Source organism: Spermophilus citellus (assembly GCF_964194105.1).
Source record: "Spermophilus citellus genome assembly, chromosome: 6".
In the NCBI taxonomy this organism is placed as follows: Eukaryota; Metazoa; Chordata; class Mammalia; order Rodentia; family Sciuridae; genus Spermophilus; species Spermophilus citellus.
In genome coordinates this window covers 109,800,774-109,828,455 of record NC_138187.1, presented here as the reverse complement: position 1 = coordinate 109,828,455, position 27,682 = coordinate 109,800,774, and the positions used below count along the sequence as shown (strand labels likewise).

At 35.7% G+C, this 27,682-nt stretch overlaps 1 protein-coding gene and 1 pseudogene across 2 annotated transcripts in view; one reads left to right on the top strand and one right to left on the bottom strand.

Moving 5' to 3' along the window:
- The window catches only part of SMYD3 (SET and MYND domain containing 3), a 762,780-nt gene that overhangs the window by 143,225 nt on the left and 591,873 nt on the right, over positions 1-27,682 (top strand). The window lies entirely within an intron of this gene.
- On the bottom strand, positions 6,102-6,357 carry LOC308652393 (SS18-like protein 2; annotated as a pseudogene). The gene has a single exon. The product of its transcript is annotated as an SS18-like protein 2 (transcript).

Sequence of the window (27,682 nt, the reverse complement as noted above, 5' to 3'; positions counted from 1 at the left end):
AGTCTAGGAGAGATTTTATGCGAAATCCCCCTATGTGTGGGGGCTGAGCTGCGTGACACACACCTGTTTTGTTGTTGCAATCTGTCGGAGAGTGGCGGTGGATACTTCAGCTCTCCAAGATGGTGGCCGCTGGTTGCCTTAGTCTCTCTCTCTCTGTTTTTAACATCAGATAATTTTCATCTGTTCTCAAATTAGCAGTTCTGTCTTCTGTTATTCAATCTATTCTTGAGCCTATCTAATAAGTTTTTCATTTTGGTTATTGTACTTTTGTCTTCTAGAATTTATTTTAAAAAATAGCATTTTTTTTCTCTTGAGTTTCCCTTTGAGTAATTGTCATCATATTTTCTTTAATTCCCAAATATACTTTGTGAATTCTTTAAACATCATCATTTATAATATTTGCTCTATTGCTACATCTGGGTCTCCCAGAGTTTGTACTTAACTATTTATTTTTCCCTATGTAAACATCATATTTTTGTTTCTTTTAAAAAGCTTCATAATATTTTGGATAGCAGGTGGACAACTTTGATAATATATTTTTTAGCAATCCTGCGTTTATTTTTGTTTGTTTTATTTTTTTTAACAATTCTGTTTTTTTTTTTGAGAGAGAGAGAGAGAGAGAGAAAGAAAGAATTTTTTTTAATATTTATTTTTTAGTTCTTGGCAGACACAACATTTTTGTTGGTATGTGGTGCTGAGGATCGAACCTGGGCCGCACGCATGCCAGGCGAGCGCGCTACTGCTTGAGCCACAACCCCAGCCCTTGTTTTATTTTCATGTGATTTATTTTTGTTGTTGTTTTTGCTTTGATGCCTTGCTTGAACTATGATTGCAATTGGAGCAGTTAGAGTGAAAGTCAAGGTGTGGGGAGGGAATCCCATGTGAAAAGGAGGCACCATGCATCCCTGACTTCCTCTCAAGTAGAAATTCTCTGTTTCTAGGACCTAAAGTGGCCTGGGATACTCTGCCTCTATTATGCATATTCAAGGAGATGAGTCATGCAGAAGATGCTTTTCTAGGCAGGGAAGGATGGTGGGGTATATGGTTTTTGTTCATTAATGTCCAAAGACCTCAGTTCTTTTGTTGTTGTGGTGGTGGTTTTTAAATTGGCTTCTTAGGTGTCCTAAGCCTGTATCACTAAGTGATGACCTAATGTTTTGAGTGTAAGTACTTTGATCCCCTGAGTCTTCCACCCTCTGCCAGTGGATCTCTGTATGGGTGAGAGAACACTTTTAAAAGTTAAAACCAAGTTCTCAAAACTTGGATTTTACATTGTCAGGCTCTCTTGGGTTTCCTGCTTACTTAAATGTTCTCAGTTCTGTTTTGTGGTTTTTTTTTTTTTTTTTGCAGTGTTTTAATTTGTTCTTTTTAATCAAACATGACAGTAGAAACTATTTTAATATGTTTGTACAAACATGGAATATATCCTATTCTCATTAGTATCCCAGTCTTATGGATGTAAATGATATTGAAATTCATTGTGATATATTCGTATATGTACATAGGAAAGTTATAGTAGATTTTTTCTACTTTCTTTCCTGTTTCTATCTCTTCTACTTTCCTTTCATTCCCCTTTGTCTAATCCTAATCTTCTATTCTTCCCTGTCCCTTGTTGTGGGTTACCATCCACATATCAGAGAGAACATCTGACTTTTGTTTTTTTGGGGGGATTGGCTCATTTCACTTAGCATGATAGTTTCCAGATTCATTCATTTACCGGCAAATTTACTTTCTTCTTTATGGCTGAATAGTATTCCATTGGGTATATAAATCACAATTTCTTTATCTATTCAATTGTTGATGGGCATGTAGATTGGTTCCATGGATTAACTATTATGAATTGTGCTAATATAAACATTGATGAGGCTCCATCACTGTAGTATGCTGATTTTAATTCCTTTGGATATATATGGAGGAGTGGGATAACTGGATCAAATGATGGTTCCATTCCTAGTTTGTTGAAGAATCTCCATACTGCATTCCAGAGCTGTTGCACTAATTTGTAGTTCCACCAACAATGTATGAGTGTACCTTTCCCCCCACATCTTCACCAACATTTATTGTTCCTCGGTTTTTTTTTTTTTTTTGGTACCAGGGATTGAATTCAGGAGCACTCATTCACTAAGCCATATCCCCAGTCCTTTTTAAAATATTTTATTGGGATACAGGATCTCACTGAGTTGCTTAGTGCATTGCTAAGTTGCTGAGGCTAGCTTTGAACTCATGATCTTCCTGCCTCAGCCTCTGGAGCTGCTGGGATTACAGGTGTGCACCACCTCCCCTGGCTTCCTTGTATTCTTGATAATTGCTATTCTGAAATCTCAGTATAGTTTTAATTTGCATTTCTCTAATTGCTAGATATGTTGAACATTTTTTCATATATTTGTTGATTGCTTGTGTTTTTTCTTTTGAGATATTTAGTTCCTTTGCCTATTTATTTATTTATTGTGTGTATGTGTGTGTGTGTGTGTGTGTGTGTGTGTGTGTTAAGCTTTTTGAGTTCTTTATATAGTCTGGAAATTAATGCCTTATGTGAGGCGCAGGTGGCAAAGATTCTGTATTATGTAGGCTCTCTGTTCACATTATTTGTTTCCTTTGCTGTGCAGAATGTTTTTAGTTTGATATTATCTCATTTATTTATTTTTGTATGCTGATTTTAATTTCTTTGGGTATGTATGGAGGAGTGGTTTATTTATTGTGCTTTAGGAGTCTTGTGGAGGAAGTCAGTTCCTAAGCTGACATATTGGAGTGTTGGGCCTACATTTTCTTCTTGAAGGTTCAGGGTTTTCAGTCTAATGCCTAGGTCTTTGATCCACTTTGAGTTGACTTTTGTGCAGGGTAAGAGTTAGGCATTAAATTTCATTCTGCTACCTGTGGATTTCCAGTTTTCTAAATGCTGTTTGTTGAAGAGGCTATCTTTTCTCCAATGTATATTTTTGATGCCCTTTTCTAGTATGTGGCAACTGTATTCACATTGGTTTGCCTCTGTGTCTTCTATTCCATTGGTCTTCATGCCTGTTTTGGTGCCAATACTATGCTGTTTTTGTAACTATAATTCTGTAGTATAATTTAAAGTCTGGTATTGTGATGCCTCCTGCTTCACTTTTCTTGCTAAGGATTACTTTGGCTATTCTGGGTCTCTCATTTTTCTAAATATCAACTTCCCAAATACCTAGGACTGTTGTCACCTACTACTGAACCTAGCTTCTCATTTTCTTAGCCAAGAATATTTTGGCTCTTTCTGTGACTGTCTCATTTCTAGTATCTTTCCATTTAATTTTTTGCTTATATGCTACTTGCCTGAGCTTGAACCGTAACCTTAGGGTAGAAAAGATACTGTTTTTTTTTTTTTTCCCCATTTGTTCTTTTTTGGTGTGGTGGTACATGACTGTAATCCCCGTGACTGGAGTTTGAGGCCTGCTTTGGCAATTTAGTAAGGCCTGAAGCAACTAAGTAAGTGCCTGACTCAAAATAAAAAATAAAAAGTGCCCCTGGATTCAATCCCCAGTACCAAAAAAAAAAAAAAAAAAAAAGACAGTTTTTCACTGTTTGTCTCCAACCTATTTGCTATTTCAGCTGGAAAAGACTTAAGTATTGCTCCTCACCCCAAATCAGGTCTATCCCTTTTAGTAGTAAAGATACTGGCCTTTGTGGACAACCCCAAGCTTGTTAAAGTGCAGTTTACATCCCAAATGGAGGCAGTGTAGGCTGTAAGCAGCCCAGTGCAAGAAGGCTGCCCATAGACTTCTACTGTTTTTATCTCAACCTCTAACTCATTTTCAAAAATAATTGCTATTCAATTTATTGTCTGTTTCTGTTCCTGTGTTCTGAAATGTTATTTTTAATATAACTTTATCCAGTTTTACCCTTGTCACATATAGCAATGAATGACTGCCCTCTTCACAGCCAGACTAGAACTCTCCTTCGTCTTTTCCTCCATGGAGGCTTCCTTGTCCCACACTTCTGCTTTTCCTTCCGTTCCCCTGCTCTGTCTTCTGGTAACATTCAGAACTTTTTTTTGTCAGATTGTTTTTCTTTATGATAGACTGTAAACTCTAGGAAGTCAGGTACCTTTTAAAACACTGCATTTCTTTTTAAACACAGTGCCTGGTCCACAGTAGCATATATGTTGAATGAATAAATGTTAAACTGGCATTTTGGATCTGGTTTAGTAATATGTTAACTTTAAGTGCTATTGAGAATATATTGGAAAAAGAATAAGAATTGCCTCAAATTTATAGAGGACCATTTGTGGGGCCACTTGCTGCATTAAATGTCTTGCATACGTTATTTCCTTTACTCTTTTTTTTAATATTTATTTTTTTTAGTTTTAGGTGGACACAATATTGTTATTTTACATTTATGTGGTGCTGAGGATCGAACCCAGTGCCTTGTGCATGCCAGGCAAGCGCTCCGCAACTGAGCCACATCCCCAGCCCCATTTCCTTTACTCTTTAAAATGAAGTTCGATATATTGCCTGCATATTCCAGAAAAGGAGTCTGGAGCCAGAAAAGTTAACTAAATTATCCTGACAGTATATGTGAAGCCAGGATTCTCACTGTTGAGTGTGAAGCTTGTACTGTATACCATATGTTGCAACAGATTGTCTTATGCAATGTTTACGGTATCTGTGGATATTTATTCAGAGAATTCTTTTCATGTAAAGGCTCCTTCTAATTGCTGAAAGTGTTCATGGGTCATTTCTGAGCACTGCTTGTAGCTGTGTACAAGCCAGTGTACTTGCTCTGCTCTCTTCTGCTTTCCTTCTGGGTCCTTGAGAGTCACATGCCATCCATGCATAGTTAGTGCCTTGAAAGGATATTAATTTTCTGGTTCATACCTGAAAGACTCTTCTCATTGCACAGCTCTGCTTTCATGTCTGTCCACAAAGTGGTTGGTCTTTTTGATGACAGACCATTAGAGTATATGGTATTCACATCATACAGAAGGAGAATGGGGACCTGTATAATAATGTGGTCAGGTGTTCCCACTATTTCACCAATTCAACCTATTGTTGGTAGTGAGCATGGGGTAGGAGACAGTATTTGTTGTTCCTGGGTCAGTTTCAGCTCTTATGTGGCCTGCTTAGGAATAAAAGTGAATGACAATTGCCTTACTTTTTTTTTTTTTAAAGATAGTAGTCATACTATATTTCTGGAACTCAGGCTGGCCTTGAACTCCTTGGATTCTAGGGAGCCTCCTGTCTCAACCTTCCAAGTAGCTGGAACTGCAAGGTGCGCCATCATTGCTTCTTTATCAACTCTAGCATCTCTTTATTTCTTCTGCCTCCTAGATAAATATGATTAAAATGTCCATCAAGGTGCGCCATCATTGCTTCTTTATCAACTCTAGCATCTCTTTATTTCTTCTGCCTCCTAGATAAATATGATTAAAATGTCCATTTAACAAATAATCTTTGGTTTCTGACAATAAATCCAGAGAACTTCCATTTTCTTTTATTTTTTTTTGTGATAAAGAAAATTACACATCATTTATTATCAAATAATACTAGATAATAACTGAAGAATCACTATTAATTTTATTGACAACACATAACAGTAGTATTGTTATATACCTTATGGTTATTAAGTCCTTATAATTTTTGAGAGAACCAAATATAACACTTGTTATATGGAAACATCTCTACCTTCATATTGTTCTTTTATGGAAAAGCAAGCTTTATTTCAAAGTAACCTAAGAAGAGAAAAGCCATCAAGGGGAACACATTTACAAACTGGATGGGAACACACAGATACTGTATCCGTTTGGCAAAGGCTCAGTCAGAAGTCTCAGCAATTCCTGCTGATCCTCCAACACCTACTCAGTTTCCTCTTCAGGCTGAAACTAAAGAGTAGTCTTAAAGATACCCATGATGTCTTTGTTATCCAAACATACTCCCATTTCAGGAAAGAGGATACCTGGGGTCTACTTTCTGGGGGATCTGATTAATTATTAAAATAAATATTTACATTGAGAATATAGTTAAGCTAGTAGCTTTCTTCACATTTCCACTTTTTAAAAGAAACACAGAAGTTTCATGTTTTAAGCAGTTGAGTAGGTGTGAAGATCCTGTCTCCATTTTATAGGAGCTAGATTACATTCAATTAGTCCCTACAACTGAAAGATCATTCCAATTGCTTTTGAAGTACTGGATGGGCTGGCATCTGCGATGGTAGCTAAATGAGATTTCTGTGTAACACATGTTGGTACTCAACACACTCGTTTGCTCAACCCTTCTTCTGATAGTCCACGATACAGCAGATCAGCTGGTCATTCTCCTCCAGGAGCTACTGGATAGTCTCTTGATTGACTTCTGTCTTGCCCCTCATCCAGTTAGGTACAAAGGCCATGGACATTGCTGGGAGACTGGTTCGGCACCCTGCCTTGGAAAAAGATGCCCACTGTGCATCCAGACAAATGCTATCTCTGTGCTGAAGGCAGTACTTCCATTTTCTTTACCCGTCTTATAACATAGCACATGCACAAGCCCAAAGGCAAGTTCACTCTTTCTTATGGAAATGCCCAGTTTCCCATGGTGTGTACTTTTCTTTTTTGCAGCAAGCTCATAAACCTAACTGGTGGTCTTTAGGCACTGGACTTTAGTACCCCTTGAAAAGATGCACATATTCTTCTGCCTTGCTACTCAAAATGTGATCCATGGACAAGAGGCATCAGTATCACCAGGAAACTTATTTGAAATACAGAAAAGCCCCACTCTAGATCTACTGAATTAGAATCTGTGTTTTTAATAAGTTTCTCAAGTAATTTGGGAAGCACAGTTCTACTCAAGTCCTTTATCTACTGGTCCATGTCTTATTTCATTTCTTTTTAAGGACAATACTGTATACTGTTAGGAGGGGCTTGTTATTTGTGCAGCATTCTCTATTGAATCTTTTTACTCAGGTTGTTCTTTTTCTTTTCCATTAAGGAAAACATTTCCAGTATTTAAGTATTGAGGCTAACTCCTTTCTTTCCAAGGAACATGACTTAATTCAATATACAAAATTTTGAAATGAAAACAATTGCAATAAGGCATTAACCTCTTAATATTTATCAAATACTTCTTTAAAAAATAAAATGCTTTAAGGCTTATAGTACCCGGTGAATTTTAAATGATAAGCATAAATGGAAACATTCAAGGAATTTGTAAACTGTGGTTCTCTGTCTCAAATGTTTTTTTGGTTCTTGTTTACTGTGATCATTTTGTAAACTTTAGGTATTGTGTTTATACACAGAATTTAAATAATTAACCTCTTAAGTTCATTTTGAAAGGCATTTTTGAAGAGAAAAGATAAATTTTCAATATTTGAGCACATGAAAGAAACCTAGCCTTGTAAGATTTTATCTAATAAAATGCCAAGACAGAAAATACCTAAGCTTTGCCCTGCAGAATCTTATTTACTTTTTTTAAACGAGTAAATGAAATATTTATCATTAGAAATTTCATCGAGTTTTAATCATCCTGTGTCATGGGCAAAAGTGTATAATGTCCCACAACTGAATTATTTCTTTGGTGAGAAAGAAAATGAGCTTTATATATTTACTACAAATAATATCTTTTGACAGCTAATACCTGGGAATATCAGTTACCTGATTTAGTCTTCTATTACTGAACTTTTAAAATATGTTTTAAATTTTAATTTATTTTCTAAACCATGGTTTCTTTTTTACCTTTATTTTATTTATCTACTAATTTATTTTTATGTGATGCTGAGGATCGAACCCAGCTCCTCGCACATGCTAGGCACAATCCCAGCTCCACCATGGTTTCTTAATGATAGAAATTGGTGATTGTTTTTATTGATACACACACACACACACACACACACATATACACACACACACACATGTAAAAGACTACATTAAGTGTAGTGTTATCTTGTTTTTCAGTTTTATTTTCTTTCTGAAATGGTTATCTTTGCCTAGAACATTACAGGGATTCATTTTTTAAAATTCATTCTCAACTTATATATGGCATGAACTTGGAAGGTTATGAGACCTGACCTGAGAGAAAGATGAAAACACACATTATCTAGCCTGAGAGAAAAAAGACATCTGGAAGATTATTATCTTTCAGGGATCCATAGTATAATATTGGTCCAAATAGATATATTTCATTTTATATTTTACCCAGAAGAAAATGCATTATTTGAGATACCTATATAGTGAAAACACATCGTATGTTTTCCATTCATCTCTTTTTGACATCACCTTCTTTATCGGATTATCCTATTGAATGCCTGCAGGCACTCCCACATGTTTACTTTCCAACATCGGTCCTACCCGCAATTCCAGATCATTTAACTTTGTTTAATGCTATTATCTTTCCCTGGACCATGGATTTTTCTGCTATGTCTTTGCTTTCCTTTTTATGTTTTGTAGATACCAACATTGAGAGTAAAGGTAGCAAGCTTGTAACACGTGACAGGGCAAGAGAAGAAGAGGTGTTGAAATTTCCTCTGGCCTAGGAAAGAAGCAGGATTTTCTTAACTTTGATAGATTAGCCAACAGGAATACACATGCACAAGGTCCAGAGGAAAGATGAGTGGAACGAGGAGACCAATAACTGGGATTTGTGTGTAAGGGTCTTTCTGGGATTGGACTAAATGATGATCTCTTATATACCCGTTATGAACTTTGAGGAACTGAAAATAACTTTCCATAGTGCTATTTTATTCAGCTGAGATATGAGCTTTCGAGTTTTGCTCTTGCATCTACATTTTCTCCTGTGACTGGTGTAAGGTATTGGCAAGGTTCTCAATGAGGAAAGAGGGTTGACTATGTGAATGGCAGTTCATTATGTAAAGCTACATGGGCTTTCTTATAAAGAAAGACTGAGTTGTTGGAATTATTTATCCATTTACCGAATATTTATAGAGCACCTGTTAATTGCTTGGCCATATAGCAATTGAAAAAAAAAAAAAAGAAATGGGTCCATACTTAGAGGTAGTGAGGTAATGAATAGTAAGACACTAAATATAACTCAGTGAAATAGTGTCCTCTGAGGGAGGACTCCTCTGTGACTTACTTTAGTTTATCAATAAACTTAAATATTAAACAATTCAAGATCTTATGGCAGCTGTCTTCTGGGAAAGACTGAGGTACTTTGAAAAATTCACTGTAAAATACATTTTAAAAACATTTTCCTTTTTACTTGAAACTTTGATATAAAATTGCTTCACTGAGGGAGAGGAGATGTGACCTTAAAAATCAGTTTGAAATATTTAGGGGTTATAAGTTATTAAGAAAATAGTAAATATTTGATACACTGTCTGTAATCCCAACAGCACTACTTTCATGACTCTGTAGCACACTTTGACCTTCATTCTTGCTTTTTCCCCCTCAGTCAGGATTCTTTCTTAGGTAACTGATAGCACCTTTGTACCTGTCATCTTTTAACCTAGATATTTTTAAATGCCACTATTCCTAGGCTATAAAGGAGTTTACCCTTATCTGTGGTTTTGCTTTCTGCAGTTTTCAGTTATAGTTAAACATGGTTTGAAAATATTAACAGTAAAATTCTAGTAATAAACAATTAATGTTTTAAGTTACATACTATTCTGAGAGGCCTCTCAGAATAGTATGTAACTTAAAACATTAATTGTTTATTACTAGAATTTTAAGCCTTTCCCATCCTGCTCTGTCTCACCTGGGATGTGAATCATCCTTTTGTCTAATGTATCCAAGTTGTATATGCTATCCACCCATTAGTCACTTAGAGGCCATCTTGGTTATCAGATTCACTATTATGGTATCACAGTCCTTGTGTTCAAGTAATCCTTACTTTGCTTAATGACTATTTTGACTCAGCTTTTTCACCAAGAGACCTAACAAGAACAATTTTAGAGCAGAAAAGTTTATTTGTTGCTCATGGTTTCAGAGGTGTCTGTTCATAGACAGCCAGCTCTATGGCTCGGTGCTTGCGGTCAGGCAGAACATTATGGTGGGAGGGTGTGGAGAAGAAAAACAGCTCACGACATGGCAAACTTTACAAAATACAGCCCTCAAAGGCATGTCCTCAGTGACCCACCTCCTCCTCAGCCATATTCTACCTGCCTGCAGTTACCACCCAGTTAATTCATTAAAGTGGATTAGTACACTGATAAGGTAAAGGCTGTCATAACACAGTAATTTCACCTCTAAACTTTCTTGTATTATCCTACACATGAACATTTGAGAGATAAATTTATATCTAAATCATAACAATTATCCCAAAGTGCAAGAGTGGTGATGCTGGCAATTTGGATATACCAAAATGGCTTCAAGTGATACATTACAAGAAAAGAAAACATGAGTATAATCCAATATTTTGACAGAAAGTCCATATTTAAATAAGTTTTATTGTAAAATGTTATTTAAATTGTTCTATTTATCATTATTATTTTATTTGTACCTAATTTAGGAATTAAATTGTACCCTAGGTGTTCATGTAGAGGAGAAAACAGTGTAATGTTTGGGGTTTATAACTATCTATGATTTCAGGCATCCACTGAGGTCTTAGAACATATCCCTTGAGAATAAGGGGGTGGAACTACTAATATCATCCTCTATCACCTTTACTAAAACCTTAGATACTTTAAATTTGAAGTTTCATATTGGTGAAATAAATTAGATCTATAAAAAAATAAATTTATGTAAAATGATGACTCTCAATTTTTAATTTTTTTAGTATTTAGATTGATTGTAATCCTCTACTTCTTTGGATTAATTTATTTTTGCTCATTTTGATGTAATATAATATTGTATATATGTGTGTGTGTGAGAGTGTGGTATATTCTAACCTAAATGACAGTTTTTTAAAAAATATTTATTTTTTTTAGGTGTAAATGGACACAATACAATGCCTTTTTATTTTTATGTGGTGCTGAGGATCGAACTTGGGTCCCGCCTGTGCTAGGCGAGCGCTCTACCGCTGAGCCACAATCCCAGCCCCATGACAGTTTTTATTTTATGTCATATGTAATATATTAAGATTTGTCACTTATATATTGTGGATAATATATTTTTAAACCAAAACTGCTTCATATCCATAGTAATTGCCTATAATTCCATTTTAGATATGGCTATTGATCAACCAGTCTGAGTTCACCGGTCTTCCTGATGGTATAAGAACATTTTCATAGCTTCTTTTCAACTTGATTACAGTTTGTGTATGATACTTTACACAGAAATATTTATAAATTTTCTCTTTCCTACTCTGTTACCAGTGGTTGTAATTACTTTACTTCCATTCTATGTTTGTTTTATCATCTACAATTGTTAAAATAATGGAATATTTAATTGTCTCCCCTTTTGCATACATAAATACTTTGGGTTCACTAACTCTTCTAAATGTTTTCATCTCTAACACAAAATTAAGAGATCTTACTATGTTTCAGAGGATTTCTTGGGACTCCCTAAAGTACAGTTTGTTTTCTGACTATTCTTCATTGCTGACATAAATAAATACTCCTTTTCTAGTGACTGTGGAGGCAGAAGGTGGAGAGTATTGTGAAGGGAAGACTGACCCCCATTGCCAGGAGAGGAGGAGAGGCCTGGAGTGAGGCTGCTTAGAATCTGTTGAGATGGGATTCAGCCAATGTGTGGCGTTCTGTTGTTGTCCCTTTGTGAAGGCAGCAAAGGTCTGTTTTAGCTGAGGATGAATATAGTTTTTTTGGCTTTTGAACATTCTCCTTCTCAGACATTAGAATAAAGCTGAATTAATTAGAGAAATCTACCTAATACTGTTGACTCTTTTTTTTTTTTTTTGTGTACTGCTTGAGATGGAATTCACAAGCAATACAGTTTACCCATTTAAAGTGTGCAGTTCATGGGCTGATCGAGGATGTAGCTCAGTGGTGGAGTGCTTGTCTACCATGTACTAGGCTCTGGATTCCATTTCTTTAAAAAAAAAAAAAATATATATATATATATATATATATGTGTGTGTGTGTGTGTGTGTGTGTATAGTTTTATCATCTACAGTTGTTAAAATAATGGAGTATTTAATTGTCTCCCCTTTTGCATATATATATATATATATATATATATATATATATATAGTTGTAGTTGGACACAATATCTTTATTTATTTTTATGTGGTGCTAAGGATCAAACTCAGTGCCTCACATGTGTGAGGTGGGTGCTCTACCAATGAGCTACAGCCCAAGCTCTCTGGATTCCATTTCTATTATGACAAAAAAAAAAAAAAAAAAAAGAACAACCAAAACAAAAAGTACAATTCAGTAGTTTTTAATACATTCAGAGAATTGAGGAACCATCATTGCAACCATGTTTTCTTTTTTTGTTTTTGCTGTTGAGGGGGGAGTACTATGGATTAAACCCAGAGGCACTTTACCACTGAGCCACATCCTTAGCCCTTTATTTATTTTTTATTTTGAGAAACAGCCTCACTAAACTGCTTGGGGCCTTGCTAAGTTGCTGGGGCTGGCTTTGAACTTGCAGTCCTCATGCCTCGGCTTCCCAAGTTGCTAGGATTACAGGTGTGCACCACCACACTCAGCCATTGTAACTATTTGAGAACATTTTTACCATCCTCCAAAGAAATTCTGAATACATTATAAGCAATTTCCATTTTCCCTCAAATGTTCTACACTCTAGCCCTAGAAACCACTAATATGTATATTCTCTATGGATTTGTATATTATGGATATTTCATTTCAGTGGAATTATATAATATGTGATCTTTTGTAATTGAATTTCACTTAGCATGAAACTTTCAGTGTTCATCCATTGTGTAGCATGTAACAATACTTCATTCCTTTTATGGCTGAGTAATAGGCCATTGTATGGCTAAATCATATCACTCCCACTCCTTTATCAATTGGTGGATACTTGGTTGTTTCTGCATCTTGACTATTATGAATAAAGCTATTATGAACTTTATGTATAAATTATTTTGGCCTTAAACTCCTGGGATCAAGTGATTCTCTTACCTGACCCTTTCAAGTGCTGGGACTGCAGGTGTGGGCCAAAGTATCTGGCCCAGCTTCTGTACATCTTAAATGCTTGTCCTATTATCTGGAATGCTATCTTCTCCTCTTAACCTTATTTACTTAGCAGATTCTTATCTATTCTTTTGATATAAGTTAAGATGAATTGATTTCTGGTAGCTGTTTCTACTCTTGAGTTGCCATATATTTTCAGTATAGCACCTATCATTTAGATTAAGGGTGTTTCATGAGCACAAATAGATTGCTCATTTCTCCAGAATCAGGTAACATCCAAAGTTATCCATCATTATTAGAATCTTAGCCCCATATGACTCTTTCTCCTCCATTCTGACTCACTTTCTCAACTCCCTCCCTTCTTCCAGTCATCCTTTCTTCTTCATTCTGAAACATGCTGTTATCAGGAAAAACTGAATCCTCAAGGTCTTCTGGGAATGTTCTCCTCATCTTGTTGCTCAAAAGTCTTCACGCTTCTTTCACATATCCCAATTGCACCAAGGTTTAAAAATAAACTGCTTGCTTCTTGGAAGCATTTGCCACTCTATATCTCATCACCTCACCTCCAGGTATTCCTTAACCTTCGTGGCACTCTTTCTTCCATCATCATTACTCCTGGCATCATTCTGAGTGAATTGAACATCCACCTACTACTTGGCCTCTCTGTCCCCACTTTTAATTATCTTTGCCTTTATCTTTTCTTTGCTCCCTTTTCCCAGCGGCATACCCTAGAACTTATGACTGCCAATAACTATCATTTTTAATATCTCAGTATCAAACTTCCTCCTGTTGTACAACAACTACTGTTAAAAGTGTCTAGCCCAGTGTCTGATACAACATCAAAGGTGCTTAGTGATCATCATTGCTGTTCCTGCTGCTCTGTTATTGTTGTAGCATCAGCACCTTTTTTTTTTTTTTTTTTTTTGTGCTTAAGATAGAAACCAGAGCTTGTGCATGCTAGGCAGGCCCTCCACCACTGAGGTTCATCTCCAGCTCTTCAACAATCCTTGGTAATAAGAATTATGTTTTATTGGTCCCTGTATTCCCTGAACCTGCCATGGCCCATGGTGCAAAAATATTCTAATGATATTAACAGGCCCAGTAAAACAAAGAGCAACAATGGGAAGGGTATGAAAGTCACAAGTAGATCTTTAAAACACAATTGGAATTTGCCATTTAAATTATCATATCATTTTTAAGTAATGACATTTAAAAAATTTGTTTTCTTTCTCATTTTCTCTGGGGAAAATTTAATTTATTGCTTTTAGGATTCTTTCGTTTAGTCAAGGTTGATCAGTTACAAATTTCCATCTTCTGAGGATTTTTATAAATGAGCTATAAGACAGGAAATTGCTTTTTAGTGAAATGAGTTAGCTTACTTGAAAAGAGTAAGCTAACTTATTGTGTTGAAATGCATTTCATACTAGTCTATTTTTCCTTTCTGTGTTGAAATGCTTTTCATGCTAGTCTAATGGGTACAGGAAAGCAGAAGGTTGATGCATTAAGATTTTCTTAGCCTTCTCTGTGGTTTAGGTAGAAGAATAAAAATACTTACTCTATTATATTATTTCTGATTTTTTTTGAGATAAGAGAAAAATGTATAAAATTTTTCTAACTAGGTGGGGATGTTGATTTTTGAAAATTTATACTACTAACCAGGCATGGTGGCATATGCCTGTAATCCCAGTGACTCAGGAAGTTGAGGTAGGAGGATCTTAAGTTCAAGGCTAAACTCAGCAACTCAGTGAGACCCTATCTCAAAATAAAAAATAAAATGGCCAGAGATGTAGCTCAGTGGTAGACAGCTCTTATGTTCAATCCCCAGTATCCCATCCTTCCAAAGGGGGGAAAAAGAAAAAAAAAACTTGTACAATGAATGAATTTTCTTCAAACACTAGTTTCATTGTTATTTCTCTTAGATTAAAAAATAATTAATAATAAGTTATATATCATTACTAGTTCAGTAAACAACTTCCACTTATATTATTATTGAATTTTGATTCAGTAATTTTTCATATTAATGTGTATAAAGGGCTTAGGTATATGAAGGGCCAGACAAAAACTGGGAAAAACATTCCAAGGGTTATAAACAATATAAAATTTTAAATTTCTAGAATTTCAATATATTTCTACCCAATACAGAGATGATTCAAATAATATCTAGAAGCTTTCTTTGAGAGTTTGTTGTAAAACTATCTTAATTAAAAAATAATAAAGATGAGAGTAATATTTACTGATTGCTTTCTGTGAACCAAGAATGATGTTTTTAATATTTTATTTAATTCTCATTACAGCAATGTAAGTTACAAAGTTCAGATTGATTATCCATTACCTGAAATCCTCAAGACTAGAAATGTTTCAGATTTCAGAGTTTTTCTGTTTTTCTAATATTTGCATAAATTTTATCAGTTGAGCATCCCTAATCTGTAAATCCAAAATCTCAACCATTCTGAGCAACTTGTTGGCCTCAAAAAGTTTCAGATTTTGGAGCATTTCAGAATTTGGATTTTTGAATAAGGGATACTTGACCTATACTGTTATTTATTCTTGTTTCATTTCAGTGGTTTAGAGAATTTAAATTGCTTAGTATCTTATAGCTACTAAGTGGCAAACAGAAAATCAATTCCAGGCCATTTGGCTGTACTATCAATGATTTAACTACTGTACTATATATATTCTCTTGGACTGACTAGTTGAGGAATAAATACAGATATGGTCTGAGAGAAATTAATTTACAAAGCATTTCCTCAACAAGGAATTCAACTTGGTGAGAAAACTCAATAGATAAAGGACAAATGATATTAACAGGCACTTCACACAAGAGAAATCATGAGTGTTGAATGAACAAGAAAAGATGCTCCAACTCTGGCTACCTCTCAGGGGAATGCCCAATGAAGTTCAGTGAGATAACATTTCACATCCTCAGACTGGCAGTAAATAGAATGACTGACAGTGTCAAGAGTTGATAAGATATGGGTTTAAGGCAGCCCTCATTATATGCTATGGAGTATAAATTCCTAAAACCACTTTGGAGAACCATTTGTCAGTACACAAAATTATTCAACTGTGCCTCTCTTCAACACAGTGATTCTGCTTCTTAGGAATACATACTCTAAAGCACCAGAGTTAAAGTGGGGCCCAGTGACCTCTGGATGTCCCTGAGGTCTTTCCTGGGATCTTGTGAGAACTATTTTCCTAAACTGCTTTGGTATTCTTTGTCCTTTTTCACCCTCATTTTCTCATGAGTATATTGTGGAGTTTTCCACAAAGCTTCAATGCATCAGATTGAACACAGAATCATCAATGAGAATTTATCTGTCTTCTATTAAGCCAGGCTTAAAGAGATTTGCAAAAATATAAAGCATTGCCTCTCAATACACTAACTTTTGTTTTGGAAAATGCAGTTATCACAAAAAAATATTTATGCCAACATGTAGTGAGATTATTATTTTAAATGAATTAAGTTTTTTGAGGTTTCTTCATTTTACTCTCTAACACATTAAATGTCAGTATAACCTATATAAATAAAATCTCTTTGGAATCCTTCAGTAATTTTTAAGTTTGGACTGAGACCAAAAGGTTTTGGAAAACATTTGTTTGTGTACAATGCAAGTATGTGTCATTGTAGTATTGCTTAATAAGAACTAAAATATTAATCAATCCTAATGTCTATCAATATGGACGAGGGATCAGTTCTGTCAATATGGAATGATAAGTTGTGATTTAAATTAACATTAAAATGTATTTTAAAATTAAAATAAATGCGTGAGTATATATTTGTATCTGAATCAGGCAATATATTTGTCAGATATTATCACATGTCAAATGGATTTTTTTACAATGTAAGCATATTTGTGTTTAAAAGTACATAATAAAATTAAGTGGAAACTTTATTAAGGATTATATTTTAGTCATTTCCTATTATTGCAAATCTATTAACCTTAAAAGGCAGAAATAAAAGTGAGGCTAATATACTGCTGTATTTCACTAGAACATACTAATAATAAGCAGCATACATATGCCTGGATATTCTAGAATAGAACATCTTCTGTGTGTTATTTCAGTAGTATATACTATTTGCTGAAATGGAGGGAGCACCATTTAGTTACATCTTTGTATATATACTACCACTGTAGTGGCTTAAATAAATACTTAATGCTTTTTTTCTTTTTCAAAAATTGGAGACTGGCAATTTAAGGTAACAGAGCCTTTCTGTCTGGTGACATTTATTCTCATGCTGTCTGTGCTGAGAAAGTTGAAATGAATCAGAAATCTCTTGCTAGAAATCTAGTTGCATCTGGTTATTCTCAGTAGTTATATTTTATAAAGTCACCTCAAAAACTGAATTAGTCAATACCAAACCATTGCTCCTAGGAGATATACTGACTTAAGTTCCTTTGAGCCTCTTCTCAGAACACATTGTGAACTGATCAATACGTAACCTGTTTTATGTGTGTTTCTTTGTAAAGACACCTTGTATTGTTGACTCATTAATGCTGAAATCATGGTAGACAGCACTATAACTCATAGCTGAATGAAGCTTTTTTAATCCCTGTATTTCCTCTGTAAGGTACATCACAACCTTCTCATGCTTTAGAACCCTAAACACCACTGTGGCACTGTGTTTAGGGGCTATCAGCACAGAATTAAGCAACAGAATCCCCCAAAGTGAGGAAAATGTGGTACTCAGAGGAATGTGGAAAGGACTTTTTACTGTGTGAAAGCTGAGACAAGCAGACAGTGTCACCTTGTTTGACCTCAGAAGGGAATGTATACATCAGGTGATTCAATTTTTTTGCCTTTCTATGCATGCCCAGGACTGACTGCAAAAGTGCTGACTACTCTTGGGATAAAAATAAAATTATTGATTTGGGGGTTACAAATGAAATTGAATAAGTAGGTGAGTTAGTCTGCTCTCTGTCACTAAAATGACATACCTGAGATAACTAACTTGTGAAGAGAGAAGGTTTGTTTTGGCTCACAGTTTTGGGAGTTCCTCTCCATAATTTATTGATCTCATTGCTTTGGGCAATGGCAAAGTGTGTGGTGGAGCAAAACTCTTCACATCATCAGCCAGGAAGTAAAGGAGAGAAGCCAGAAACAGGGATCTCACAATTCCTTCAAGGGCATGCACCAATGACCTCAAGGCCTCCCTCTCTTAAGATTCTACTGCTTCCCAGTAGCACCACACTCAGGACCAATCCTTTAGCACATGGACCTTTTGGGGAGCTTTCAAGATCCAAACTATAGCAGTAGGTAAATTTGCAAATATGGAGTCTGTGAATAATGAGATGATAATATATACTTTACAAGTCATCAGCTAGAACTGGAGCACCTTGTAGCCAGTAACCATGGGACAATGAGATACTTATTGTTGTTCAAGCCAGTTATGATTTATTCCCCTAATTCTGGCACCCTACTCTCCCTGAAATGAAGAGCTTTGTTTCAACAACTCATAGTTCTGTTACTGGGGAGGAGTGGGGTGTTGTTGGGTAAACAGTGAACACTTCCTGCCATATGCCTAATCAAGTGCTTGGCATTTGGAAGGAGTCTGGTACATTTTTGTTAAAAGAATAAATCAGTGAATAAATGGTGGGGTCATTTTTATAGGATAGCCTTTGACTTAGGTTATATTATCACTTGTTAAAAGAATTCTCCCTCTGTGCCTAGATTTTAATTTTTTAATTTTTTTATTTGGTGCTGGGGATTGAACCCAGGACCTCACACATGCTAAACTCACACTCTACCACTGAACCACACCCTCGCCCTGTGTCTAAATTTTTGAAAGAAACATTAGATGGAATAGAAACCTCTGTTCAGAAAGAATCTAAATAACCCAAGTTCTTTTAAGCAAAAATTTTCTTCCTTTTAATATTAGTTCTTCTTATTATTATTGTGCAGGACATTACATCCAGAAATATTAATCATTTGTATGTAGTATGATGGTGCTGATTTCATTATTTTAAGTTGTTGGCTTCTCATGTTATCAGTAACTAAGAAATGCTTTATTTCATAAAACCATTTGCATCAAATTTCATTTAGAAATGAATTCAATTAATATAGTTTTAATTTTTGATTATACAGAATATGTATTTATATTTACAATTCCAGATATTGGAATATATTGAAATTAAAGTTGATTTCCTGTCTGTATCTTTCCTTTTGTGTCCTGTCTAGACCAAAACCAATTTAAGATTGTTAAATAATACATTTTTCTCTCTATGTGTGTGTGTGTGTGTGTACTTTTTTTTTTTTTTTTTTGTACTGGGGATTGAACTCTGGTGCACTCTACCACTGAGCCACATTCTCAGCCCTATTTTGCACTTTATTTAGAGACAGGGTCTCACTGAGTTGCTTAGCACCTCGCTTTTGCTGAGGCTGGCTTTGAACTTGTGATCCACTTGTCTCAACCTCCCAAGCTGCTAGGATTATAGGCATGTGCCACCATTCTTAGCTTTTCTATAATTTTTATGTTAATTTGATTGTAGAAGTTAACTGATCTTATAAATATTGGAAAATGGAAAAAACAGGTGAAATCACCACAATTCATATACTCAAGGAAAAAATTAATATATTTCTTTTCAGTATTTTTCCATACTTTGAAAAAACTTACTTTTACAAAGTGTGTGTAATGTGAAAAAATATTTTCAATATTTTAGGTAGCTTTTGCTTGTATTTTTAATATTAGAATAAATTTAGGGATAGGGAAATTATTTATTGCCTGAAGTTACAGAGCAATAAATGAAACAGCCAGGGTTTAAGTACAGTTCTCCTAGAATGTTTTTTTTGCGTTTAGCTTCTGTGTTCCATACTTAAGTACATGTTAAACCTGATTCCAAATCTTTGGGAAATTGAAAATTTCTTCCATGCATTTTCATATTTTCTTCTTTGTAGTTAAAAAAAAAAAGTTCAACCCTGCTATCCCCTGTCATGATGGGTAAAAGGTGTGACTTATGCAGTCAAGGGGGAGAAATAAAGAATTGTCCACATGCTTCTGCCATTTTCAGTGCTTTATTCATTCAAATCACTCTATACAATTTCACTCTAGAGGTTCTTAATCAAGAAAATGACAATCCTAAATGCTAGGCACTGCAATAAACATAATCAATTCACAGCAAACAATTCTAGATGTACTAAGCACTGCAAACACACTTAATCATGACAGGTCCATGACAGACATTCCCTCTGCATGCTAAGCTCAAGTGTCAGATCAGAAGTCTGAAGCCTTAGACTTTAAGTCCAGCAGATGCACACTCAGACCTTGGTGATCAGGTCAGGTACCAAGGTAGGCTTCTCCTGGGGCGGAGCTGACAGGCAGTTGCTGCTCTCACCAGGTTCAAGATGTGGCTGTAGAGTTTGAGAGTGGTGAGGAAGATGCAGAGGATCAGGCAAACAATGAGAAGAGTTGGGATGTCAGCCCAGGTCCTCATCAGTTTCAGCTGGCTGAATGTTTGTTCATTTGCTCCGTCATTTATACTAAATTTTGGTGCTACTGACTACCCTTTCAATCCCTATCAGCTGCTCCCAGATTTCTCAGTGACATCATTTGTCCTGGGGTTAAAGCATCTGGTCTGGTGGTCCCCACCCTGATTTTCTTGCCTCTCTCCCTTATCAGGGTGAGGACAACATGACAGACACTTCACTCTGAGCTTGTCAGGGTCGGGAGAAGTGACTTGTTTATGTCAGGGATGTGCCTGATGATCATATTGGAGGGCTCCGTAGGTGTGCCTGGTGAGACTGCAGGTTTCAAAGTGGAGTTTTTAAAATGGAGTTGCTTAGGCTAAGGCCTAAGGCCATCTGTACATCTTTCCCGTTCTGTACCTCCTCTAAACAAAATTTCTATTTCTAAAATCTCACCTACATGGGGAAAAGCAATATGATTATCTGATTAAAGTAATTCATACTAAGTTGCAAATGACTTGTAATCATAGCCTTTTGGAAGGATGTCTACATTTCATAACAAGATATTTTCAAACCCAAGTGTTGATAAGTAAATTGTGAACATGATATTTTGGGGCCAGTGACATCCTTCTATTGACCATATTACGTGCTCACTATAGGATGACAAAACAGGCCTTAACAAAACCCCCTTGTATTTGCCCCTGCTAGCTCTCTTAACTTGTATCAGCAGAGGATGTATCTTTTTATAAGAATCATTAAGAATTCATTATAACACATTAACAGGTATATATTTAATTCCATGCCTCTTAAGGCCTTTTTAAAAAAATTTCTCTCTCTCTCTCTCTCTCTCTCTCTCTCTCTCTCTCTCTCTCTCCTCCCTCCCTCCCTCCCTCTCCCTCTCCCTCTCCCTCTCTTTCTTAACAGCTAATAATCAAACCTAGGGCTCCACAGATGCTAGACAAGTATTCTACTACTGACCTTTACCCCATCCTGCCTCTTTTTAAGATTTATTTGGGGGATAGGTCAGCATGGTAGTCTTTCTTTAAGTGTCATTTTATGCTCCAAAAGAGTGAGTTATTTGAGATTTCATTAATGTTTGTTTACTTCCAGAAGGACTTGAGGTAGCTCATAGTTAAAAGTCAAACTGGGCTGGGGATGTAGTTCAGTGGTGGAGCACTTGCCTAGCAAGCATGAAGCTCTGCGTTCCATTCCCAGTACTGCAAAGGAAAAAATAAGTTACATAAAGTAATATACTTAGTTATGACATAGAAGAGCAGATACTAAAAGCAGGCAGAATAAGATGCTTCCAGACCTCTGAAATGCACAGCTTGCTTCAGACAGTGAATTTGAAGGGTTAAGTATAATAGTATATTGATGAAAATATTAATCAAATGCTCTTCTGATGTTTACCTGTGGTACTTTTACTTCAACATTTATGCTGTAGGATATTTGTACTAGCAACACTTACACACTTAAATGATGTTTTGAGGGCTGGGGATGTGGCTCAAGCGGTAGCGCGCTCGCCTCGCATGCATGCGGCCCGGGTTCGATCCTCAGCACCACATACCAACAAAGATGTTGTGTCTGCCGAGAACTAAAAAATAAATATTAAAAATTCTCTCTCTCTCTCTCTCTCCTCTCTCACTCTCTCTTAAAAAAATGATGTTTTGAGTTCAATCTTTGGGCAAGGTCAAATTTTTTTCTTTTTCCTGATGTTTCATTTATTTTAGATTTCTATAAAATTTCAAGAAATGTACTACATCAATTAGTATTATCAGTTGTGGACTGGGGCTGTAGCTCAGTGGCAGAGCACTTGCCTAGCATGTGTGAATTGCACCACATAAAAATAAACAAAATAAAGGCATACTTTCCATCTCTAATTACAAAAAAAAAAGATTATCAGTTGTGTTACTAGATTAGGTTGAAGAAGCTGTCTGTTTAGAACTACATGTAGTGTCACTAAGAAAAAAAATCCTTCTTGCAATTCATTTTGGCCACAGCTTTCTTTAGTCTTCTTTTGTGTGCTCTGACTGAAACACAAGCCAAATGTACTTTAATACCCTTATGTTACCTGTTTTTAATTATTATCTATCAAAGTGACCTACAACTTTGTACAACCTTGTAGTGGAATATTGTTAATATAATGAGGAAAGTTTAAATTTGTGCTTTTGTAAAAATGTTAATTTGTTCCTTAACTCTTTATAGATAGTACCCTGCATAAAGCAAACAGAATGTCAGGAGTTGAAATTGCCTTTTAATGTTATTGAAGATTCAATAGTTTCCTGTGATTTTAATTTCCATAAGTGAAACCTTAATAAAACATTTTCGCTGCTTCAAGTTAGAGCTTTTTGAATTGGACTTTGCAGTCATTCTGATGATATTAAAAATAATAATACTAGATACTTCAGTGAATGTAGATTTAGCAGTGAAACACAGTCAAAATTTGAAATTACAACCAAGTGCTGTGGGTACGTGTGGATTTCAAAAAGCCATACTAGGTATCATCTGTGTAAATGAATAGAGGTGACTAGATTTGTGGCATATATAGATTTTGCTGACTTAGCAACATGGGAGAAGCATACAAGAAACTTTTTTTTTTTTCTGATATGGAATAGAAATAGGCAAATGATCTTGAGCACTTTGTATACTCAGAAGCCTTAGTCTCTCCTCTATGCAAGGTGCTCTGCTTGGCACTGTGTTAGTAGCCACTTATAGATGATCATATGGTCTGTGTGGCAGTTTGATGAGTAGTCATGTATTCCCACTCCACAGTGGAGGAAGCTGAGGCTTAGTGATGTTACAAGATTGGACTGCTAGGTGGTGGGCGTGGACTGCAGATTTTGAAATCTAAACCGATGAAGCATTTCACTTTCTTTCCCCCTGCCATCCTCTGCTCTTTACGCTCTGTCCACCAGAAAGTGACTGAATTTGGGTTCTTTGTTATCTATACTGAAAATACAATTTTGGATTGTAGCTCATTCTGCAAGTGGTCATGTGTTGATCCATCTGCTTTGATTGTGTCCACCTGGAAGCAGCGATGGTATTGTTCTCTCTGCAGTCTTTCATCCAGCACCTTACTTGCTAGTTCCACATTGATCAGTCACTGAACATGTGTCAAATTAACAACTAGAGTTTGTGTTCATTGGTTATATATTCTCCACAGGGACAATAGCTTTAGTTTAGGGGACTGAGGACAGTGGAAAGGGAAATATCCAACTAGACAATCTGCCTGTCCGAACTTGTTTCAAATGCTTTGTTGTGCTTTTCCCTCAGGGCTAATATGGATTTAGGTTCTTCATGTTTCTTCCAGGATGGTATGGTGCCAGTAAATGAATCATAAGTTCTTTTTTTCCTGAAACATCAACAAGTTACATTTTCATATTTTCTATTTTAAATGTTAGAAAAGCAAAATAAAGTGATAGGGAATATAGAAAAATGAATCCAAATCAATTCTATTTTACTGTGTTATGAAATCTATAGTATTTTGACTGTATCTGTTGCCTTGTATTAAAAACCATTTCATAGTTAGGTGGATGGTGGATGTGAATCTCTAGTTTTGAAAAAATCCTTTGGGCCCAAATCAATATAATTACTATCTAGAAACAAAAATGAAATATCTCTTTACTGTTTTGCTTTGAATATTTATGCCAAAGGCAGATTTTATGGTTAGCATTTTCCAGCATATTTTGTTTGGTTAGAGAAACAGTAATTGCACTACCCTGCTAGAATAACATGATTTTAATGGAGGAATCTTATTTTATTTCCTTCAGAAATTTCTGTGGGGGAACAGCCAAATACTTGGCTACATTATATTAACATTTCTAATGAATCCGGATTATATTTCAAAGATACATAAAACCATAAAATTTTATAAAGAGATAATTTCTATGGTCTCTCAGTTTTACAAATTATATGTAGAATTTACCCACTTAGTTATTTTTGGCATTTTCCATTAAAAATGATATTTTTTTCTTTATAGGATTTATTCTTAAGGGTTTCCCCTTGTAGCATTCGATATTCCTCAAGTGTATTTCACCCCTCAAAAGCATCTTAGATCTCAATTGTGTCAAAAATATTTTTAAAGGAATTCTATTCAGAGAACCTTGAAACTTCTTTTAAGGCATGTGGTACTAAATCAGACCTTCTCAAACCAGTGCTCTCTCTTTAGAAATTGTAAGTGCAGGCTTTATTTAATGTACTCTAGTCTTTTTCTCAGTTCAGATTTCTTCCTGAAGATCATGTTGATCAACTAAAAGCTAAATTCTGGTTCTTCAGATTTTATTCAGTGTGCAAAAGACTGTTAGGCTGGGATCTTAACCCTAAAATGGGAGGCTGCAAAGACACAGGGCTAGTTTCTGACTGTATAAGGCTATACTTCATCTGGATGAGTGTGCCTCAGAGGGCAGGGGGTTGTAGTGCTGCCCTGTGGTTTCACAGCCTGTCACTTGGCCCAGAGGGTCATGGGTGAGCCATGTTCACAAAGAACAATCATGAAGGAGTAAGTGCTAGGCACATTGAGAAACTTCTAGAGGATCAGGACATAGCACTTTCATATATAAGTATCTTATATATGAAAGTGTCATATATAATATGAAGTTTTTAAATTTTTTTGGGGGAGTTTATAGGGTGTTTATTAAAGTGATTTGACAGTCACTAGGATTTCTTTGTTTTCTATACCTGAGAAACTTCTCTTCCTCTGTCTAGTAACTGAACATATTGTTTTAGGACAGAGTTTCTAAAACAGTGGGATCTCCTCACCCAAAGAAGGGTAGAGATGGTCTCTTAAATAGTACCTATATTTGGGAGCCTATTAATTCCTTTTAATTTCTGGGACAGTGGATCCCCTTGTACTTATATCTGGCTTTTTGTGTTGGACAGGTTTGTGTTTTTTTTTTTTTTTTTTTTGAGAGAGAGAGAGAGAGAGAGAATTTTAATATTTATTTTTTAGTTTTCGGTGGACACAACATCTTTGTTTGTATGTGGTGCTGAGGATTGAACCTGGGCCACACGCATGCCAGGGGAGCGTGCTACCGCTTGAGCCACATCCCCAGCCCTGGTCAGGTTTTTTTGTAGCTGTGATGAAAATACCTACAAGAACAACTTGGAGGAGGAAAACTTTATTTTGGCGGAAAGTATTAGAGGTTTAGTCCATTATGGGTTGACTGTGTTGCTCTGGGCTCAAGGTGAGGCAGAAGATTGAGGCAGAGGAGCTGTGCTCTGTGCATGGCAGCCAGAAAGGGGTGGGGGTCGGGGAAGGGATGCAGGGAAGATGCACCATTCCAGGGCATACCCCTAGTAACCCACCTCCACCAGCCATGTCCTTCCTGTCTACAGTTACCACCCCATCACCTCATTCAAACCAGGATCAATTGATTAGGTTACAGCTCTCATAATCATTTTACTTCTGAATATTCCTGCATTAACACAGAGCTTTTGAGGGACATCTCATATCAAAACTATAACACTTCTTGATTTGTATACTGGAAGAACAATTAATTTCCCTTCAGTTTTTATTTATTTTTTACATTTCAATATCTTAGGCTGTTAGAGAAACTAATACGGCCCAGCCTATACTTGAAAGAGAGAACTTAATTTATCATACTTCCTGAACCACTGTGTCTGAGACACTGAGAAACCAGAGAATTTTCTGATTTGACACTGATTTTTGGTAGTCAGAGTTTATATAAACAAGTGATAGGGAACTCCTTTTTGCTTTCTTTCTTTCCCCCAAGACAGTGGTTTCTTAAAGATCCCATTTACTTTGGTAAAACATGATTTTAATGTCTTCTCTTAGTTGGAAGTAGAATACTACCATTCATCTCTTAAGTGGAGGGGAAAAAGAGGTTAAAAATCAGTTTCCTATGATGGATGCATTCTTACCATGTTTCTAGATTGCTTTTCATTGAGAAATCCAGTTCTGGATGGACTCTTGAGAAAATCACTTTGCAAATAAGATGTTTCTGCAATCTGTGAAAATTGTATATTCATCACTTTTGCATTTCTCCAGTATTGCCATACTTTGACTTATAATATGCATAACTTTTATCATCTTCAGATTTAGTTTGTATTTGTTGGTTGCACAAGATAAGCAAAGCCAAATAATTTTGGAATTGGAAGAAAACATCTGATTCAATTTCCTTTGCAGTGCTGGAATTTCCTTCACACCATGTCTAGCAAGTGTACCTATTAGGTTTTCTTTCAACATGTTAAGTTACTGGGAACTCCATGCTTCACAAAGTATATCATTTGATTTTTATAACAGTTGTTATCAGAAAAATTTTTTTAATAAGATAAAATCTGCCTTTTTCCAACTTCCGTTCAGTATTTCTTGTTTCAGCAGCAGGAACTACCTAATAAAAGTGCTCTTTTTCCCAGAAGAGTGATAATTATTTCTGGTTTTGATTTGACATTTTTCATTGCTATTTTAAAGAAATGTGACTTTGCTTTTCATTTGGAAATGATGTGCTGATTTTATTTTTTAAGAGAAAAGAAGAAAGTTTTCATAAAATGTGTGGCAGTTGTGTTTCTGCTACCTCCTTTTCTCTCTCACTGCTGCCAAAGTGTTTTCTTTGCAGGGATCCTTGCCAGGGTGCTTTAATTTTTTATTTTAATAAATAAAATAAAGCTTTTGTGTCTATTTATAACTAAATATATTTAAAGAAGAGCCGGAGGAGGAGGAGGAGGAGGAGGAGGAGGAGGAGGAGGAGGAGGAGGAGGAGGAGGAGGAGGAGGGCGTCTCCAGAGGCTCAGTTTTTGGTCTAATCAAACACAATCAACTTTTTCTTAGATTCAGTTGAACTTTTTTTTTTTCCCTCCTGAAACTTGAGACTTTGAATTTATTTTTAATTTTTAAAAAACCCAAACGTTTAAATAATGTGGTAGGGAATTTCTCTCATACAATAAATAGCAACTAAATTATTGAACTACTTTGCATCATTTATTGTTTAGTTTGCCAATATTCTGTGTTAAGATGCATTAAGGTCTCTGGTTAGTAGAGATGGGAGGCAGAAGACCAAGCATTGATATTTGATCACTGATCTTCTTAGGTATTTTTATTCTGCTCATTATTTTTAGAATAGAGAGAAAGTACTTTGTAGAGTTTGGCCTTTTATTTCTAGGCACAGTAATAGCCTTTAAATAACTTAGACAAGAAAAAGCGAAGTGAGGGAAAGTCTGAGAGTGTAGGTCTGAGGAAGGCAGATTCAGGGGAGTCCACATAATCTCAATCTCAGGAGAGTTCCAACAGAAAGAATTCCCAGTTTGGGTTCCATGCTTTACACTGGTTATCTTTTGGAAGTTTGGAGCTATAGGAGTATTGGAAGCCCCAGTGGGA